Source organism: Manis pentadactyla, chromosome 1, assembly GCF_030020395.1.
Source record: "Manis pentadactyla isolate mManPen7 chromosome 1, mManPen7.hap1, whole genome shotgun sequence".
In the NCBI taxonomy this organism is placed as follows: domain Eukaryota; kingdom Metazoa; phylum Chordata; class Mammalia; order Pholidota; family Manidae; genus Manis; species Manis pentadactyla.
The window spans coordinates 102,204,197-102,224,794 of NC_080019.1; positions in this window are offsets into that span (position 1 = coordinate 102,204,197).

The window sequence follows — 20,598 nt, forward strand, 5'->3', positions numbered from 1 at the left end:
TGCCATTGAAGTCTTTAAGCTTATATGGAGCTTACCTCTGCAATCGAGTAACATAGTTGTTCTTAGAGCAATCCATGGTTGCTTTTGGTTATTTTCATTTTGTTGCTGTTCACTAAACTAGCAAGAACTGTGGGTAGTGCTAGAAAAACATAGCATCTCTTTTCCTTCCCTCCCTGCAGGGTGCCTCTCCTTTCCTTCTACAGAGCAAAACCAGAAAAGGTAACACTGTGGTCACACTATAGTCACACAGCAGTGTAAAAACCTTTTCAATGAGAAAAACAAAAGTTTTCTGAGAAGCTTTCACTACTCTCTTAAACTCATAAACAACATCTCCTTAGAACCTGAGGTGATGTTTCTAGCAATTACTGTAATTTATAAATGAGTTCTCCATCCCTACCAAAAATTTATAAACAACTGTCAGTTTCAAAGCATAAAATATTTTAAGCTTGATTCCTATTTATTCTTGTGTTATTTTAAGAACTTACAACTTTTTTTAAAAAGCACTTTTAATCTCACCATCTATGTAGAGCCTCTGCCTGCTGAATTCTGCCTGGGTGGTGAAACTTCCGTCCAGCTCCAAGCTCCCCCAAGCTGTGCCCGCTGCAGCTGCTGGTCTCTGCCACCTTCCCATTCTGCCACAGGTCACAGAGCCTCTTCTGGTTCTCTTCTTCCATCCCCATTTCCATCGCCAGCACTGCAAAGGTGAGTTTCCTTCTTTAGACAGGGCAGTGGTGGAAGCCAAAGACAGGTGCATCACATCTCAGTTCTCTGGATTGGAGTCAGTTGAGAGCGTGTCTTCAGCCTCTCAGCTCACTATTTCCAGTATGAGAATGAACAGGCCCAGGGGACACACCTTTGAAAGGGAGAACTAGAAGAAGTAAAAACTTTGTACTTGACCTAATCCAGCTTGGGGATGGTGACAAGCAAGGAGATGGTGATGAGCACCAACGGTCAGGCGGGTAACCGAGGGACCAAGACTGGAGATCCGAGGGGATAAGCTTCCATTTGATGTGGGCAGTAACAGTGCTAAACACAAACTCTACTGGAAGGAGCTCTGAAAATGCCACTGTGGATAAAATGAGAGTTCCTATGGCCAGGATTCTCATCTGGCCATGGCTGACTAGCTCACTGCACACCTGTCAGCAATACATGGCTGTTGACTCTATAAAAAGAGCTCCGCCCAGTGCTCTGGGCACGACACAGTGGCAGGGCTGCAAGGCTGCAGGAGAGCAGAGCAGAGGCTGGAGTGGTGGCAGCATGGAGGACAGAGGCCCAGAGGACGGCTGTGCGGGACGGCTGTACAGAGAGGCCCGGAGGACAGCTGTGTGGGACGGCTGTGTGGACAGAGGGGTGCAGAGGCAGAGACCGGCTTGCTGCATGCAGACTCATTCTGAGTGAACAGGATTTTAGTGACTGACCTGCCACCTGGAAATAAAGTTGGGTATAACCCTTTCACCCCAAGAACGTTTTGCTGTCATTTTCTTTGGTCACACTGAATCCATAGCAAACTTGCCCAGGGCTGAAACCCATTGGCAAGACAGCCACTGACCGTCCTGCTGTTGCCATTTCCTGAGATGTCCTCAGTGACATAGAATACAGAGTCCAGGACACTCAAATTAAGACTAGTTTCTCAACAGGCTTTACAGCATTAGCAAGAAGAATGCAAATATTAAGACACACCATTCCAAAACCTTCCAATTCCAGCCAAATTGGAATTAGGAAAAATAACTCATTCTCTGTGCCAGGATCACTGCCCTTAACCTGGCCAGGGAGATTAACTTGACCAGGGGCACACTGTGAGAGAGCAAATTTTACCGAAATGATTGAGGCAATCCTGCCCAGTCGGAGTCCCGGGCATGGCTCTGCTGTTGTCCTCACTGTGCTCTCCTCTGACTGCCTGCTGACCTGCCTTTCTTCTCCACCTGGCCCTGAACTCCGGTGAGGGCGGGCACTGTGTTTAACCCTTCTCAGTACAGTGCCTCTACAGTTGCTGGCTCAAGGCAGGCACCCCCTACTTGTTTATTAAATGAAAGGTTAGGTGGGTAAAAATGAAAGAGGGTGAGAGAATTTGCTTCTTAAAATGTAAATTTTGAGTAGGTAGTTATCTTTGCTATATATAAAATCATTGCTTTTTCCCCCTCCCTTCCTCTCTCCATCCTTCCTTCCTCCTTCCCTCCCTCCCTTCTTCCCTCCCTTCTTCCTTCTCTCTCTCTCTCTCTTTCTCTCCCCACCCACCCTCCCTTCCTTCCTTCTTTCTCTCTTTTCTAATTTATAGTCATTGCTTTGAAAAAGTATTTCTCTCTTCAAATCAGGAGCAGATTCTCCTTCATTTAGAAAGCCTGCTCTCCTTCATCTATCAAGCCTAACCATGGCACTCTTAGTCTTCTTAGCAGTTTAGAGTTTTGAAGGGATTTGTGAAACAGGCCTAATTTGCAAGGGCTGACCCCACTCATCAGACCAGGTGGCCTGAGGAAGAAGAAAGCCAGTGGGGGGCCAGTCAGGCAGGGAGCTCATTGTATAATGTAACAGGAAACTGTGGAATGAAATCTAGAGACAGGTGAGCTTCGGACTCTTGGGTCTGCCAGTCTGTCCAGGGTTTGCATTCCATACTCCCTTCCTAGGCTGTCAGCTCCCTAGGGCAGGGATGGAGACTTCTCTGCCTCTTGGGGCCTGGTGCAGTTTAAACAGAAACATTGAAGATATTTCATGTTTTGAGACAGACTAGGAATGGGAATGCCAATATGCAGAAAGGACAAGAAAATGGGGTTCTTTTCCCATATGGCCCTTTAGAATTGAGGAAAAGAACTTCCACTGAGCACTAACTGCATGCCAGATACTGTGTATAATATTTTTAGATATTATAGGAAGAAATTGTTTTCAAAATTTCTGAGAATTGATTTGTCCCAGATTAAGAATATTTCTGGAGTTAGGATAGCTTAAGTCCAAAGAATGAAATACAGAAAAATATCTTTCCAGACCATAAGATGTGGTAAAAAGTATACAAATATTGAAAGAAATGTTTTTAAAACTCTTTTATTTTGCATAAATATATCTTGCAAATGAGTTGAAGAATGCAGTATGTATATATGTAATTACTTTGCATAAATTAAAAACATCTGGATATATATACAAAAAAAGGGAAAAATAGCATCTTACGTAAAATCCCAAATCTTCAGACCTGTAAGCACATACACAAAAACAATACATACTATTTAGTGTTTCTATAATGAAAATCAGAATTTGCCATGTTCTCATCACTTTAAAACTGGCTTGATATATATGTGTATGTACATGTATTTGCACAATTTTTATTCCTTGGAAATGCTTGTTTATTTGTGGCAAATTCCCTCCTCCTTGGGAACTGATATAATTTCATCTCAGAATGGAAGGAGAGGATGACGCAGTAGCTCCTCTGAGAAGATTTCTCTGTGCCATCTGTTCCCTCTGGCAGGGCTTCTCCCTTCTGAATTCTTCTCTCAGTTTGTGCATCTGGAATGTCTCCGTAAAGCTTCAGAGGTCTTCAGAAAGCCTGGGCAGAGCCCTGGTGGCCCACCCACCAGGGTTTGTTTCCCTCTGTCCCTGAGCATGGGGACATCACCTTGCAGCACAGGAAGCCAGGGATCACAGCACCTCCCTCCTCTGTTCAGACTCCCCAGGAAATGATCTATCTTGTCTCACCAATCCTCACACTAGCCACCATTTCTCAGGTGAGGCAACTGACTCTCAAAAGGTTTTAAACACTGTTAATTTGCCCATAATCACACATTGAACAGAGACTGGAACCAGGAGCATTAGGACTTGAATCAACATCTGTCTGACTCCCCAGACTATGCTCTCTGTCCTTCACTACCTGGGGGATTTGCTGATGAGAACATGTAATTATCACTGGGCAGTGGGTACAGTTTTCAATCCTCCAACCTGAGTATAGAAGAAATGTCACTGCTTCATTTTTCTCTAACTCAATAGAATTTGTATGACAAGACCTCATTCTATCAGAGGTAGAATTCTTTGTCAAAACCCAGGTTGCCTCTCTCATGACTCCTCTGGTTCCATCTCAGCTCTGGGAGGACCTGGTAGAAAGGGAGGCCCTTGGTTCTTCCTTGTTATCTTCCACCACGGGGTCCTTCTATGCCATCCATCCTGCCCTCAGGTCATGAGCAGCATACCTCAATCCTCTAACAAAGACCCTCATGCTTATGAATCCTTTCTGCTACTTTTGTGTGCCTCTTGGGCATCTGATGCAAATCCTGCAGCATTTCTGGGGCTTGCCTGGACTATTCTCCGCTTCTGGACCATGGTGGGACTGGGGACTCTGGACCATGGTGTGGCTCTCTGAGGCTCTAGACATACCAGGAAGGCTTTTCTTCTCTGGGGTATTGCTGCCTCTCAGGCCATCTACCTGGGTAGCAGGCCACAGGTGTCTACTCTCAGGTCCCACCTTCGGGCCTGAAGGTTCTGTCTCTTCCACCAGACTGTAAAGTAAGCTCCTTAGAGGCAAGGATTGTGTCAATCTGACCTTTGTATTCTAGCTCTTACCACCAAGACTGGCAGACTAAAGGACTGAGTACAAATGCTTGTTAAATTAATGATCATCACCTTTCTAAATGTGAAGCCATACCTTTCTCCTGTAGTGTTATAGTGTGTTTTTATAGCTTATCCAATGTTCAAACGGTAGACAATAGAGTAGAAAGCATGGATTTTAGTTCATGAATGTCCTCTTTTAAGGGCTGGCTTGTCACAAGTTAAAGCAAGAGTCACATTCCAGGAATTCAGCTGTGTGCTCCCTACAGTAGATTCTAGCAGATGCTACTGGCCTCTCACCCGTAGGCCCTCACCTCTAAAACTTCAGTGCATGCCAGCAGCCTTCCAACTACTAATAACTTGCATTCCTTTGCTTGAGGGCTTTCCCTGGCCAGGAAGCCATGTTGCTGACCTGCCCACAGGAAGTGCCGGGGCATTAACGTCCTCCAGCAGGGGCTACCAATCAGAGACTCACAGGATTTGGTAAATAAACACTCTGAGTGCCTCTCTCAGGGGATTAGTTCCTGTTGCCCATAGCAGTTATGGGCTTGATAAGCATCATTTATTGGCTTCTTCTCTTTCTTATCTCACCTTTCCACTCCTTTACCTCCAGATAAACTACTTGCACTTGAATCTTTGTTTCATGGGACTTCTGGGGGAACCCAACCTAAGAAATGGATTTACAAAAATCTTGAGGTACTGTTTCTGGATATACTGGATTATTTTAGGAAGTTATATATAAAAATAATAGGAGAACTATTGAGGGAAGAGGAAATGAATATAGACGAGCCCTGGAAGTTGACTCTGAAGAAAACTGCCCAGCTTTCCTTGGGTAGGGTTCCAAATGGCTTCAGAAGTATTTCTTGCAGGCATGCATTTCTGGCTTGTTATTCATAGAAATATTGTAACATTTTACAGAATATATATATATATATATGTTTCTAAGACATAACTTTTCAAGATATAATCTTTAGATATAAAGATATATTCCCTTCTAAAGATATACTCTGAAGCAAGAATTTTTGTCTAGAGATAGATGGTCAATGAAGGATTTTTTTATAATAGTGAAACACTGAAAACAACCTAACTGAGGCTCTAGCTATGTAAATTAGGACAAAATATGCTGTGTCTACTAAATGGAATATTATGCATGCCTTTAAAATGCTTTTCTAAAACATTAAAAAACACTACTAATATAAGCATGTTAAGGCCATGATTTTCTTTATCCACCTTCAAGAGCAAGGGCGCTGTCTCCACACACCTCTGCTTACATTCCCAAAGCCCCTGAAGGGTGATGACTTCTGAGAGGGAGGCCTAGAAGAGGTGGAGCTGGAAAAAGAACAGGCATGTGTTCTGGTAAAAAGGGGCAAAACCACTATGAACACCACAAGTAGAAGAAATGGACAGCAAATGGAACTGCACTTGTGGAACCCTGCTCCCCACCGCACCTCTTGGGGTGTCATCTGCACCCCTGCCACCAACAAAGGGGAGGTGAAATGCCTGCCACTTACTGTGTGCATACTACACGTCACAAACTGTCTTAAGTATTTCAAACAACCTTCTAGGCAAATATCTCTATTTTTTGAATATGGAAAGGAAGGATCAGGATGGTGTAAGCAACCATTCTGTGGTTGCTTAACACTTATACAGAATTCAAATGCTAGTATTTCTGTCGCTTAGAAAATCAGGGCTAGGAACAGAAAACGGCCTTTTTTATGTGATGAAGAAGTGATGTCCAAATTCCGAAATGTGACCAGGGAAATGCATAACTGCAGGAACTAGGAAGAAAGCCCTTCTAGTCCCTGCTGACCTGGCTGCTGGCGTGGCCACCTGCAGGTATCCTTGTTTTCGTCTTGTTTCTTTTATGTACTGAACTGACCGTAGACTTGCCCCTGACTGTGGCACAAAAGCCTGGCCTTTCCCTACCACCAAGCCAGTTCTCTGGGCCGCAGGCAGTCACCACTCAGGAATCCCAGCTTAGAGGTGAGCGTGTAGCTGTGTGCCGGGGCACCTGACTCTCTGGAAGGAAGCTGTCTCTGGTTCCAGAGGGGTGCTGCACGCTGGTGAATTGTCCCCTTACTGGCAGCGGAGAGCAGACTGTGTATGCCTCCTTCCAACTCTGTTCAGTGGTGTCCCGAGGGTGGTGAATGAGCCAGAGCGCGGGTGTACACACCACGGAAATCGACAACACCTCGGACACGGGCTCTTGTCCCCGAGATCCTGAAGGACCGGAGACTGCCCGTTAGACATTCCATCTGCCCTGTTGTGACAAAAACAAGGTGGTGACACAGTGTAGACCCATCAACTGTGTCTACAACCCTGCTGGGGTTTGGGGAAGCCCATAAGTATACCTCTTTTCTCTCCCCCAGTTCTGAACCAAGTAGGATATACAGAACAGACAGGCAGATGGAGTCTGATGTATCAGCTCTGCTGCTGATAAAGGCGAGGCTGCTGAGTGCGGTGGTTTGGCGGCAGCAAGAAGAGCTTCCTAATACTGCACCCCAGAGTCAGGCAGACTTACCCACCTGGTCACAAGCTCATCTGGACAGCCACCAGCCTCCCCATGTGTGCTCTCCTACTGCAGAACTTCTCTCAAAGAGAATGGGAACAGAATGCCTGCTTTCTGTGAGCAGCTGTCTCCTGAAAGGAAGGAGAGGGCAAACTGCCCCAAAGGCACCAGTAAGAGTCGTCATTCTGCTCAGGAAGGAATCAGCGAGGGACCAGATAGGCAGTGTGCGTGTCACTCACCTGAGGGCCTGACGCCTGGAAGGAAATATCAGAGTAGGAAGCAACCATTGTCCTGTGGAAAGCTCTAAACAACAAAGGAGGAAAGGGATGAAGTATTCTTTTTCTCCCAGGTTCATAATTTATTGTACGAATTGAGGGTCATATGATGAGTTGACATTAGCTCCTCCAGGCTTGGGAAATTAACAGACGACATACAGACAGTTCAGGATCTATATGTTGCTTTCACTGCCGAAGTTTTTAGATCTTAAACTGTAAGATCATCAAAGTAATGCCACCCTATGTGGCCAGTACATGCTTTGTTCTTCCTGTGAGAGTATGAGTTGAAATATCTTTTAACAACAGTGAAATGAATTGGGCATCAGGTTTTGGATCTGCCATGATTTCAATATTGCAAAAGGCACAAATTCTGCAGCCTGTGTACTTCAACATGATCAAGCTACCACTTAGCATGGCCGGAAGCCCTGTAAACTGGATTCTGTCAGTCTTAATCTGGACACACTTCTGCCTTCCCAGTATCAATGCCTTAAAAAGTATCAGATTGTCCTGTATCTTGAGAAATATCTTATGTGCACACCGCCCCCCAACACACACACACACACACACACACACACACACACACACACAAACACACACACACACACACTTCTTTTCTGACCATGACACTGCAGATAGTGTCTACAAAAGCAATTGCAGTCTATAAAAAGCAACTACAGGACCTCACGGTCACCTCCAAGCTTGAGGCATCCTGTGTGATCTGGCCACAGGTGAGAAGCTCTCATGGGACCTGAGGGTGAGCCTTGCCTCTGGCATGCCGGACCTTTACCCTGATATGGCTGACTTCCACTTTCTCTGTTAGTTGTGAGTGGGGGCAGCTTTATACTGGCCGGTCAGCAGGCTGCATGCAGGGTGGCATTCTGAAGTGTGTTTTTTACAAAGTTTTCTTTACTACATATTCCCCTAGTTCACATTTAGAAAATGTGAAAATATTCTGCCCTTGTAAATTTGCTGGAGCAGTCTAGGCCAGAGAAGCTTTGACATGTATGGATGGGCTGGTTTCCTGACTTAGCTCTTAGCTCTATTTCCACTACAGAGAAACTGCCTAAGAACTAGATAGATATCTTTTGAATGAACTGGTTATAACTATTTCCATAGACCCTTAGTTTCATGTAAAGACAATACCAATTTAGTTATTCTTGATGTGTTTTTATATACATGTCTCTTAGTGAATTATTATTCAGAATACTTACTAGGTAGAAAAAATCAATGATAACTTACTGTTTGGGAGATGTATTTGAGTCATGTAGAATTTCTCTGGTGTAAGTCGGGTCATATCTCAGTTTCTGTCCACCAGCCTCATGAGTCTCCTATTGCCACAAAATGATCTAGAATCTTAGCTGGGTCTAATTATGTTTGGGCTATCATTTCTAAAGCTTTAGAGTTCAATTAAAACCAAAATGAGAATGCACTTTGGATTTTATGGTTAGAGCCTTCCTCATTGATTATATTACATTGTTAATACCTCCAGAATATTTTCGTATTTTATTGAACATAAGCCTGGGCTTCATACTGAAACTCAGCATTTGCCTGTTCATCTATTCAACAACTGTTTATCAAATGCTCCTCACGTACCAGGCTCTGAGCTGGGCGTGAAGGATTAATGCACACTCAAGGGGTGGGATGAAGAGAAAGACATGGTGGCAAATCCTTACAATTTAATGAGCATTGTAAGGGTGAATTACTAGAAACAGTGGAAGGATGGGAGGGAAATGTAAGACTGCCTAGGTGAGCCATGAAGCACTTGAGCTAAACTTGAAGAATGAGTAGTGGGTCTTTCAAGGGGATGTATAGGGAAGAGCCTTCCAGCAGAGTGGAAGGCTTAGAGAACACGGCATTCGGGCGAACTAAGAGAAGTTCGGAATTGCTGGAGTGCGAATGAGAGGGAAGCAGGGGGGAGGCTCACACTGGGGATACTGTCCTTACTGCTTTACATTGATTATCTTGCCTAATTTTGACAACACTGTGAAGGTGGTATTATTACTCCCATTTAATAGATGAGGAAACTGAGGTTTAGAGGAGTTCTATAACATGCCCAAGATTGCTGATGTAGTAGATGCTAGAGCTGCGATTTGACCCCCTGGAGAGATGGTATGATTAATCACTGTACACAACTGCCTCCTGTGCTTATCTCTGTTCTCCGGCTCACAAACAAGCTCTTTTGGTTTTCAGTCTCATCAAGTAGCTGCTGAAGTCCCTGTTTTTAATCAAGATCAGCAAAAAAAACAGGGTGTGTAGAATGCAGTCATTTTACCATGCAACCTCTCCTTGACTAAAAAGAATGCAGATCAAACCTCACTCCTCCTAACACAACAATTGCTGTATCACAAAGGAATTTCAAGTGCACATCTGAGGCTCAGCATTTGCCAGCTAATCAAATTGTAGCTCCCCCAAAAATGGGGCATACCCTTGAAGTGGTTTTAGCAGGTTTGAGCTGTCCAGAGAGTTTGGAAGGAATGGTTGGAAACTAGAGGGAAGAGTGTGTTTATTAAAAAGTAGGAGAAAAACAGGTGCCTTGAGCATTTTCACTGCTGTGCTCCTTGTGAGTGTCTTCAGTCTCTGAATCCCCTAGCCTGTGCATGAGGACCCAGACTGGCAGGACAGAGATGCCAGTGAAGCTGCAGTCTAAGTGAGGTCTTATGTTGGTCACTTAAGACACTGTAAACTTTCTTCTTTATTGTCTTGCCTGCATAGAGGAGTGGTTAGAAGTTCAGGGTCCTGATGTCCAGGACTCAAATCCCAGCTTTGCCTCCCCAGCTGTTTTCCTGTGGGCAAGACCCTGAACTGCATATGCCTGAGTTCTCACATCAGGAGGAGAGCAACAGCACCTACCTCACAGGGCTGTTGGGAAGAGCAACTGAGATCATTTACAGAAGGATTTTAGAATGGTGTTGGGTAGAGAAAGGGCACAACACATGTGGGCTTTCATTACTGTTGTTTTCTTCCGGGTCTGGGCTTCCCTGCTCCATTCAAGGCTAAGTGCTCCTTCCTTGAGGAAATCATTCTTCTTTCTCTTTAATTTTTTTTTCTATGCAAAGAAGGCCAGTGTAAACTTCTGGGTATTATAATACACTCACTGGCGCTGTGTCACCCTCCAGTCCTGGCACGTCTGGTACTTTGTTTGCTATAGCAACTCAAGATCAACATTTTGCTCCAGTCAAACAGCGGGCACCTTATTTCCTGTTTGCTCTGTGGTGAGAATTACTGTCTCTTTGCCTAACCAAACATTATGAGCTTTGTATAATGGAGAGACAAATATTGATGAATTTTTTACTTTTATTTTTAATTGGGGGAAACATTTCAAATTAACAGAGTCTACTGGAAGTAAATCATATTGCTATGGAAACATGCCTTATCACCACTAAAATGTGGTTGCTCTATACATTCTTAAATGTACATCTTAGCACATGTTTGACTTTCGATTCTGTTTCCTTAGTGTTAGACTAGAGCCCGTCTGCTGGCTGCTTCTCTGTTCAGTTTTTTAGAATTCCTTGCTATCTTTGGGATGTTGAATCATGTGTTGGAAACCATAAAAATCTTTTGATTAGTTCTGGCTATGCTCTTCTGTCCATGTGTCCTGAAGCAGGTTTTCCTATCTTTCTTATCCAATACAATTATAAATTCTCTAGACTATAAAAATAAAGATAGTACCTCATAAAGCTTGGATGAAGATCAAATAAGACAGTATGAGCATAGATACTTAATACATTCTAAAGCCATTCAAAGGTGGAGTGGTTTTGGTTTCAGAAAAGCTACCCACTGCACAAATTACACATCTCAAGTAATTACCAGGGTTCCTATTTCTTCCTTAGAGTTCAGTTATGAGAGGTATGAATGTGTAGGGAACAGATACAGACCTACTGGGGTAAGAATCCCAAACACGCTATAGTCTATGTGATCTTGTGCGGTAGACATAACCTCTCTACGATTCATTTTCTTCATCTTTAAAATGAAAATAATAAAATCTATATCCAAGGTTACTGAATAGATTAGAAAATAATTACATGTCAAATACAGTTCTCAGCAGGCAGTAAGCACCTAAAGATGGTAACTGCTGCTTGAAATAATAATGCCTGGGCCAAGCTGATACCATTAAACCAATTCCAAGCCACTCAGCAATTTGGAACTTGCTCCATAAAAAGGAATACTCTTTGTCAACACCTAAAAATTCATATCCACTCTTGAAGAGCATTTGTTCCGTCGTTACTCACGGATTCTGCAACAAATGTTTATTGAGCATCTACTAAGTGTGTAGAAACATGAATAGGAGGACCAGTTTCCTGCTCTCCATAGTATCAGAGGCTGTGGGAGTGAAACAAGCAGGCACACAAGTACTGCAGTGTCTGTGGTGACCTGCTGACAACACTCACACAGCAAGCACCTCTGGCGAACCGGGAGACAGAATGACCAAGAACACAGGGCTGAACTTTTTTAAACAGAATTTCCTGATTAGGACTCTGAAAACTCAGAGCAAAAGAAACAGATGCCAAGACCCATTGGTACTAAACCACAGCAGTGATGCATCTGTCCCCACCAAGCTTTGGAAAGTCTCTGGCTGCCCAAGAGGTTGAAGACCAAATGGGAAGACAAGGAAGGCTAGTGACTGTACAGAAGGCCTTTGGACTTTATTCAGCCAGGTAATTGCCCTCTGTACTAGTATAATCACCAAGACATTCAATTTGGATAGAAGTTGAAAATACATGGTCTCCTTAGACCAAAACTAACCCTTGTTGGGGAGAAGAAATAGGTCTAAATTGAAACAGACTTGTCAGTAATTAATTCAAGGAAGTTAAAGAGAGCCAGAGAAAGAGGGGCATCTCATTTCCAGTTTTGGGGGCTATTCAGCCTGGCTTATTTGGTAAGTTAAGTAGAGCTGTACTTTTGTTGTGAAGCACATAAATAGTGCCCTGGCCGTGGATCAAGTGTGATCAGTTTTAATGAAATTTCTGAAGCAGTAAAAAAACTACACAGGCGCCCTTGTGCATAAACATGTGCATGCCTGCATACATGTACATGCATGAACACACACACAGACACACACATGCCTATATCCTGGATTAAGAGGCTCTTCATTACCTGGCGAGTTATTCTTCTCAGATCAGTAGAGTGAAATGGCTGTTTTTTCTCCTTTTCCTTCCTCTCCCCTCACTTCCCTTTTCCTTGCCTCTTCCTCCTTTTCCTTTGCTCCACTCCCTTCCCTCTTTTCTTTTCTGTTCATGATTTTAAGGACAATGGGATGTCAGTGGGAGGGCAGGCCACCCATTCTGAACTGGGGAATCACTCAGTCTGTGATGCTAGGAGCCTTCTGGGGGACTGAACAGCCCTGAGGGAACAACACGCCTCTGGACAGATGGTGGGTCTCAGTCGTGCCTCCTGCTTCCTTTGTGGGAGGCAGTTGAGCCTCTCCTGAGTACCCCTGAGGAGGAATATCTTAGAGAATGAGATGATGCAGCAGAGACCCAATATGCTCTCTAGAGAGGATGTGTGGAGGCATATTTTGAATAATGTTCTTCTTGTGTAAAGGGAATGCAGAGTCCTAGGAAGCCAGATCCAATAGAGTATCCGTTGTGTGAATAAACTGACCAATGAGGAAAAAGGAAGAAGACTTTATGAAAGTAAAAGATGGAAAATGAGAGGGAAAAATCACTCAAAGTTCCCAAGTACCTTATGTATGCTCCCCTCACTGCACCAGCTCAGTCAGAATCACACACACGCACACTCCGTTCCTATTCCTCTCTGACGAGAAGCCCCACCACTGAACCTTGGATCAGGAGACCTGAATCCCTACAGACTTTCCTGGTGCCAGATCTCCAACATTAGAGACCCACCAACCAGTCACGGAATCCCAGCAGAACCAGACCACCTGACATTGATTTGCCAGGCAGTTCTTTTTGTGTCCTGGATGTTCCTATTCAACTGGTGTTGTGTGAAGATCAAAGCCTTGTGGGGAAATTTAGAAGACTCATCTTCTCAACTCCCACCCATTTCCCAGAGGCCCTCTGTCTGGAGTTGTTTCACCAACTTGGTTTGCTGAACTCAAGGGAAGAGATGGGCAGATAACCACTGTAGATATGAAATGTGCCCAAAGAGTAGGTTTTCAATTTGGGGTGAGCCAGGGTAGAGCAAGGATACAAGTCAGGGTATCAAAAGGGCAGGTCCAGGTCTCCAGAAAGCCTGGAGCTAGATGGGAGGTAGGGGCTGGTGGTCAAAGAGCTGAAGGAAAAGGAAGGGGTTGGCATCAAGCCCAAACAGTGTGAAACTCAGGCAGACAGACTTAGAGGCAGGAAAAAGCACAAAATTCTTGTTTTTGTTTATTCATTTATTTGTTTTGAAATCTATTATTCATGAGGTGAAGCAGAGCTCACCTGGGCCTGCAGGCATATCATTTATTTTCTGGAGTAAGAATCTTTGGTCGTCCTAGATGAGGCCAGGCCCTGAGTATTCAAAGGTGGGACAGGGTAGCCCAGCAGAAAGAGGCCAGTCCACATGGTCACTCAGACTCGACTCAAGGGCGAACCCAGCCATTTGCTGGCTGTTTGAACTTTAAGTCACTTGATGCACTCAAATCTTGGTATCTTCACTTTAAAATGGGAGTAATAATAGGTATTCATAGGATGGCAGTGAGGCTTGAATGAGATGAAATGTGTGAAACATCTGAAACACGGGTGGTATGTCTCACCACCTTGGTCTGCTGAACTCAAGGGAAGAGGTGGGCCGATAAGAGCTCTAGGTGTGAAATGTGCCAAAGGAGCAGGTCTCCCAGGTGGTAGCGGTTTACAGATGTTGTTGAAAGCCCCGCCATCGCACAGACTTTACAGAAACCTCTCCATGAATTGCTTCTCCTGGGGGGTCCAGGACGGGGTGAGCAGACTTGAGTCCACACCGGTTACTTTGGCCCATGGGCATTTCCCAAGGCTGGGAACTGGACCGCCTGCCCTGGCAGCACAGGAGTGGCAGGGCCCTGCTCCCTACAGCTACTCCTCAGGAATGTCTGGGCCATGGGAGCTGCAAAATGAACCACATCAAATGCTCCCATCTCATGGCGAGGTCTAGCACCAGTTTGGTCTGACTTCTTGCCTTTTGACTTTCATTTTAGTCACACAGCTCCTTGGCTCCCTGCCAAAAGTTTGAGAAGCTCAGAACAACGGTGTAACCTGTAATGATGAAATCTTATGCTTGGCCGTTCCCCTGTGCCAGCAGTGGAAACGTTAGTCTCAGGTCCAATGCTCTGCAGCAGATGTGCTCCCATTTCAAGTTCTTTTCATACTAGGTAACTTCCGGGCTCGTTATTGTCTATTTGTCAAATTAAATGAAGGGAAAATCATTTAAATCATTTGGGATTGCCTTACAAAATGGAATCATTTTAGTACTTTAAGACCCAGTAAACAAACCACCATCACCATGATTGACACCACCACTACCAAAAAACAGAAAAAGGAAAGTAAGAACTATACACTCAGTAGTAAGCCATGATCAGATCTGCAACAGGCTGGATGAAATGGTAAGAAATGAATGCAGAATATAAATGGCCTAGTGTGACTCTCCTGTGTGGTAGGTGACAGGCCCTTGAGAGCTGATGAAACTCCACTCAAAGCCTAGGGTGCAAGGCAGTGGGCCAGGAGCTGGTGTCTCATTCCAAGCAGGCAGCATGAACCACCAGACCTTAGACCAAGAGGGCTGCATCCACTTATTCACATGTACCCTTGACACTGAGAGTTTGCCGGTCTGTTGACAAATGCTTTCTCTGCATCCTAGTTGTCTTTCTTGCTCAATCTTCTAATCCCACTCCAACCTTTATGGACTGGCTGAGCTCAGAACAAGAAAGACCTGCGTTTACAATCCAGCTCTGCCATTTCATGATCTGTGATCATGGGCAACTTATATAACCGTCTAGCCTTAGTTTTCTCCTCTGTAGAGCAGCACATACTTCAAAGAATTTTTCTGAGCATTAAATGGCATAACACAAATGAAGCATCCGGGACACCAAAGCAAGTAGATGCTCAGTAACCACTTGTTCTCTTCCCACTTCTTCCACAAGGAACCAGGTGAAATGGCCTTGAACACCACCCATAAATTGATAGTAATACCTATTTTGTTGATTCTAAGACACCCATTTGCCATTTTGACATCTTACAATTGGCAGCATTCTACAGTCCTGGATAACCAGAGGGCAGTTGTGACATGGCTAGTATTGTTTGCAAACGAATGAATTTACTATTATTCCTGACAGCATGACTGGACAACTATAGCCTCCTAACCACTTGAGGACAATTTGAGGCAGGGTTGTGAGTCCTGGTCATAGGAGGAAATTTTTCCATAACTTTTGATAAGTTAAAAACAAAAATTTTTTGTTGTCTTAGCAGAAAAACCTGCAAAATGAATATCAGCAGCATGAAAAAAATATCAGAGACCAGAGTGGAGCACTTTTTAAAGCACACCAGAATCACCAATACACTTGATGGCCCAGAGGATGACATCAACTTCAAGAACACGGGCACATTTGGACATCTCAGTAGAAAAGTAAGTCAGAAGAGTCAGAGTCTAAAAGTGAAGAGGTTTCAGATTACCTTAACTCAATTATTTGGCTGTATTTTCCTTTCAATGTACATATAAAAATGTAATGTAATAAAAATCTTTATCTAAGCATAAGAGCTCTTTTGAAATGTATAAAATAAAAAGCTAACCATTAGGAGAATATTGTGTCAAAATTTAATTGGCAATATTCTTTTGATCTTAATGGTACATAAAATAGTGGTTCAGCTTACAACTAATGGCATCTTAGATTCATGAACTATGGTAAAAAAAAAAAACACTTGTGGTTTATTATAAGAAATAAATAAATGAGACAGTGTATGTGAGAATACCTGGCATGCAACAGCCATCCAGAGCATGCTAACTGACTCTCACTAGGCATTGGCAGTCCCAGACTCAGAATTAGAAGCGACCTCAAAGCTCCTCCTCCTGGAATGGATCTACTCTTCTACCAGTCACACTGGTGCCAACTGTGTCCACAGACCACTCTGAGGAGTTTCTCAAATTGGTGTCACATGACACCAGCCCTTGGCTACATTTGCCTGTAACAGAGCCTAACGCACCTTCTAAGCTGAAGCAGCCGTCTCTGTGCTGGCCCTGACAGGTGCTAGAGCTCAGCCCAGCAGACATGCTCTGTGGATGGCAAGTGGCCCCCTTGAAGGTCCCCTGACTTGGGACATTTGGGACCCAGACTCAGCCAGCAACAGAGTGGAGAAGAAGCCAGGGACCCAGAGAAAGAGAGAGAGCAGGAGTCGCCAGACAGTAGAAGCCAAGAGCAAGGAGAACCATAAAGAAGCAGAGCCCAAGAAACAAACAGCAGAGGAATACAGAAGACAGGAAGGGAAAGAAGCAGAGATGGAGGCAATCTGAAAAAGCCCAGCTCACGCCAATTCAACCTAGAGTTAGGATTCAGTGCAATGCATTCCTTTTTGCACTACTTCTGAGATTTTTAAAGGAAATATGCTTTTTAGCTGGTTCTTTGTAACTGTCTTTTCTTGTGAACTGATTCAGTGGCCCTTCTTAAAGCATCTTTTTAAAACCTATAGAGATTAAGCTTATAGCCAACTGTCATGCCTAGGCAATTAACTAGAATAATCAAAACAGTTCCATATTTGCAATTCACAATAGCCACTAAGATGCTGTACCACTCACATTTAATCTTCAGCGAATTGTCTTAGGCAGCAATTGTCTTGCTTGTGAATTTTGGGAAATTGTAACTTACCTTAATTATGCCATATTTACTATGATTAACAGCATATATATTTTGTTCTTAGTTAAAGTTTCCAGAAGTAAAATCTGTGTTATGTTGATGCTACATTTAACATATGCAGCACAACTATAATTAAATCTATGTATACTTTGTATATATAATGCTACATTTTAATATAATTACATGCATACACACACAATGTGTATGTGTATATATATATATGCCTCTGAATATAAGAGGGAAGAGAGTTACCCCACTGAATAATACCATGTGCCATGCATTGAACTAGGTATTTTATATTTATTATTTTGCTCTTCACAAAATGCATGGGAAGTAGATTTACCACTTAAATTTACCAACAACTTTAGCTGTTGCTTTGATTTCTGGAAAATTATTTCCTAGTTCTTCTAGAAGCCATTTCTACAGGACAAAAAGTTTGTTGTCAGATTCTCAAAATTGGTACCTTCTGAATAGAACAAGAAGTAGCTGTCCCCACTGAACAAGAAGTAAACTGAGGCCACTGGCGAAGTTTTTGAGTTAATGTAATGACTTGCTTAATTCTGAGCAAGACAAAACTGGGACCAATTACCTGGGAAGGAAGGAATATGCAATATATCATTATCAACTCCCACTGTCATTTAAATACCTATTTTCTTTATAATTGAATGCTTTCAAGTATGTGTTTGTTAAGACTTTAAATAGGTCTGCTTTTTCTAACCAATTTAGGTGTTCTTTACATAGAGAAGCCTAATAATAAAAGATGTGCTAAGTTGTGTTGGGATAGGAGGTGGTAAGGAGGATACTCAAACATACACAAGAGTACAATACATGTTTCTTGCCTTTAGGAAACTGTAGTCAGGTTGGGAATATATAACCACTGAGGAAAATAGCTATTAATTCAAGGCAGCCTTTGATATGGCATATGAAGGCTTAAAACAATAAATAAGGTCTGCAAGTATATAGAGCAATGGAACGATATCAGTCAGGATCCTGGCAAGAAGCAGATGTCAAATTCAAATGGGGAATTTGAGGAGACTTTAATTTTTTTAAAAAGGCTATTTACAAAGATGAGTGTCGGGTGGAAGGAAACCACAGTCAGAGTCAGTTTTGGGGACTAAGGAAGCCAGCCTTGCTTCCTGGGGCAAAGAGCAGGGTGTGGGGATGGAAAGCAGATCCGGCGGGTAAACAGAAGACACCGCTCTGAAAAAGCTGCCAAGTGCTGGAATGTTTTGGTGAGTGAGGAGGTAAAAATGGACCACACTTTGAAAGACTGGAAGTGGAATATGTAGGTGTAAGAGGAGAGCTGAGAGTGCACGTTCAGAGTGAACACACATATAAAGGCTTAGATTGGGGTACAGAGCGTGCTCTGAGGTGACAATGGGAGGAGGAGTGGGGCATCAGATTGCAAAATAGTTTGGAGCCAAATTGTGAAGGCCAGACCTTTAAGAAGGTTTGGCCAGACCTTCAGTTTGTACCTGATCCTGAGACAACAGCCAGTGAATGTTTTTATATCAGTAACGAAGCTGGCATCTTAGGAAAAATCTGCATCAGTGTGAAAACTGGTTTGGAAGGGAGAGGCACAAAAGGTAAAATGTTCAGCTCAGATGCCACACTCCAGTGGGAGGTGGCGGGGCAGGGGAACAGAAGGTGAAGCCAATGAGAAGTCATGAAGGAAGACAGTCCTCCTAAAGTCAAGGCTGGAAACTTCCTTTTGGGAAGTTCATTCCTCCAAATGGCAATACTGATTGAAATGTGCCATCAGTAAGCCAGGACAGATGTCCCGTGTGAGCTGACAAGGTGCCCCTCATGTAAGACAACCACAAATGTGGCCTGGCTGTGGTGTGAAAGAGGCCTGACGTGGACCCAGAGGATGTGGTTTGAATCACTGCACTGCCATGTCCCAGCTGCAGGTCCTTGAGCAGAGCACCTGGCCCCTCTGAGCCTCCAACTCATATCTTTAAAGTGAGATACTAACACCTACCGCGCAGGGTGGCTGTGAGAGGGAAGGAGGTTGGCGGATTGCCGATGACCCTGCAGTGTGAGTACCACTAGGTGGAGAGGAGCCCACGGAGTGGGGTAGGGGGTGAGCAGGCGGTACTGTTATGCCCAGTCTCTCTGAAGGGCTGGTCTCCCTGGGCTGAGCAAGTGGAGCGAGGCAGGCTCCTGTCAAAGCATTATCTAAGTTCCCTCTGCCTTGCCAAACCTGCTGTAGGATCAGATTTGATTGATTGCTGTGAGCCGCAGCCTCCCAGTTATCCCTCACTGCTGGGTAAGGCAGTAGATTTTATCTGACAAGGTCTTTTATTTTATTTATTTATTTATTTTAAATCTTGGTTTATTTCCACTCTCCCAGCCTGTGACCTCCCAAAGGTTTTTGCAGTTGTTTCCCTGAGCTCATCCAGAATGCTAGTTTTGGCTGAAAATGATTTTCCACAATGCTTGGTACTTTTTGACCTGAGTATTTAGCAACATGCTGAAATAAAGACTAAAGCAGCAAGTCCTTTTAAATAAAATGGATATGAAATTTGATTGTTTTTACATTTTTGAGGTTTCTGTGGATTTCCAAATGAAAGCACTGCCTTCATATTTAGACAGTTTTCACAAATAATTCATTTTCTTCCCTTCAGAGAGTGTCTACAGATCTGATAATAGCTATAAAATAACGTGTTGCCACACTGAGTAGTCTCACCAGCTAAGGCTCAAAACTGTTATGTCCAAATTCATGCTTCACAAATCATAAATGACCCCCTGCCATGGAATTCTATGTTGCCTTTGAATAACTGAAACCATTGCTATAATCCCTCTAAAGCCAGAGATCCTCATTGGCTGACCCCAATAGCTTAGTAATATTTTGGAAGGAAATGTGAAAGTGGTAGCTTATAATATAAAGTCTGAGACTCACAGTCTTGATTTTTCTGTATTCCTCAACTTTTCATTCAACACTTACTCATAAACATTACAAACCCCCTGCTACACGCATAGATGCTTGGGGAGAAAGGCAAAGACTTATGAGATATGCCTTTTCTCTTATAAGTCCTTACTGAGGACATAACACCCACCAGGTAACTGACAAATGACTGTCCTCTGCCTCGCTTTAGTCACTTACTCCATAGTCATATGCTGACATGGCTATTTTGTGCATCCCACTTTCCTACCTACTGACCCTACCTTTCCAGGCCACTTCCTCTAATACTCAAACTGCAACAAATCAATCTCAGCAGAACCTGCAATCCATCCCTTCCCTGCCCCTCACCCCACTAATGTCTTTACTTCCCCCCAGCCCAGCCTACATTCCATGGACCATCATCAACAATTCCTTCACTGTCCCTCGAGTCACTTTTTCTTCATTTCATCTGCTGGGCAAAACCCTGCTTAAATCCAACTCCCATCCTACTCTGCACTGCACCCTAGCAGCTCATAGTGGCTGGAGGGAATCTCTATAAGCGTATTGACAAGACTCATTTTAAGTGAGGGCTCCCGAACCTCAGTGAACCCTGACACTGCTGGCAAATCCTTCTACATCGTTGAGACCC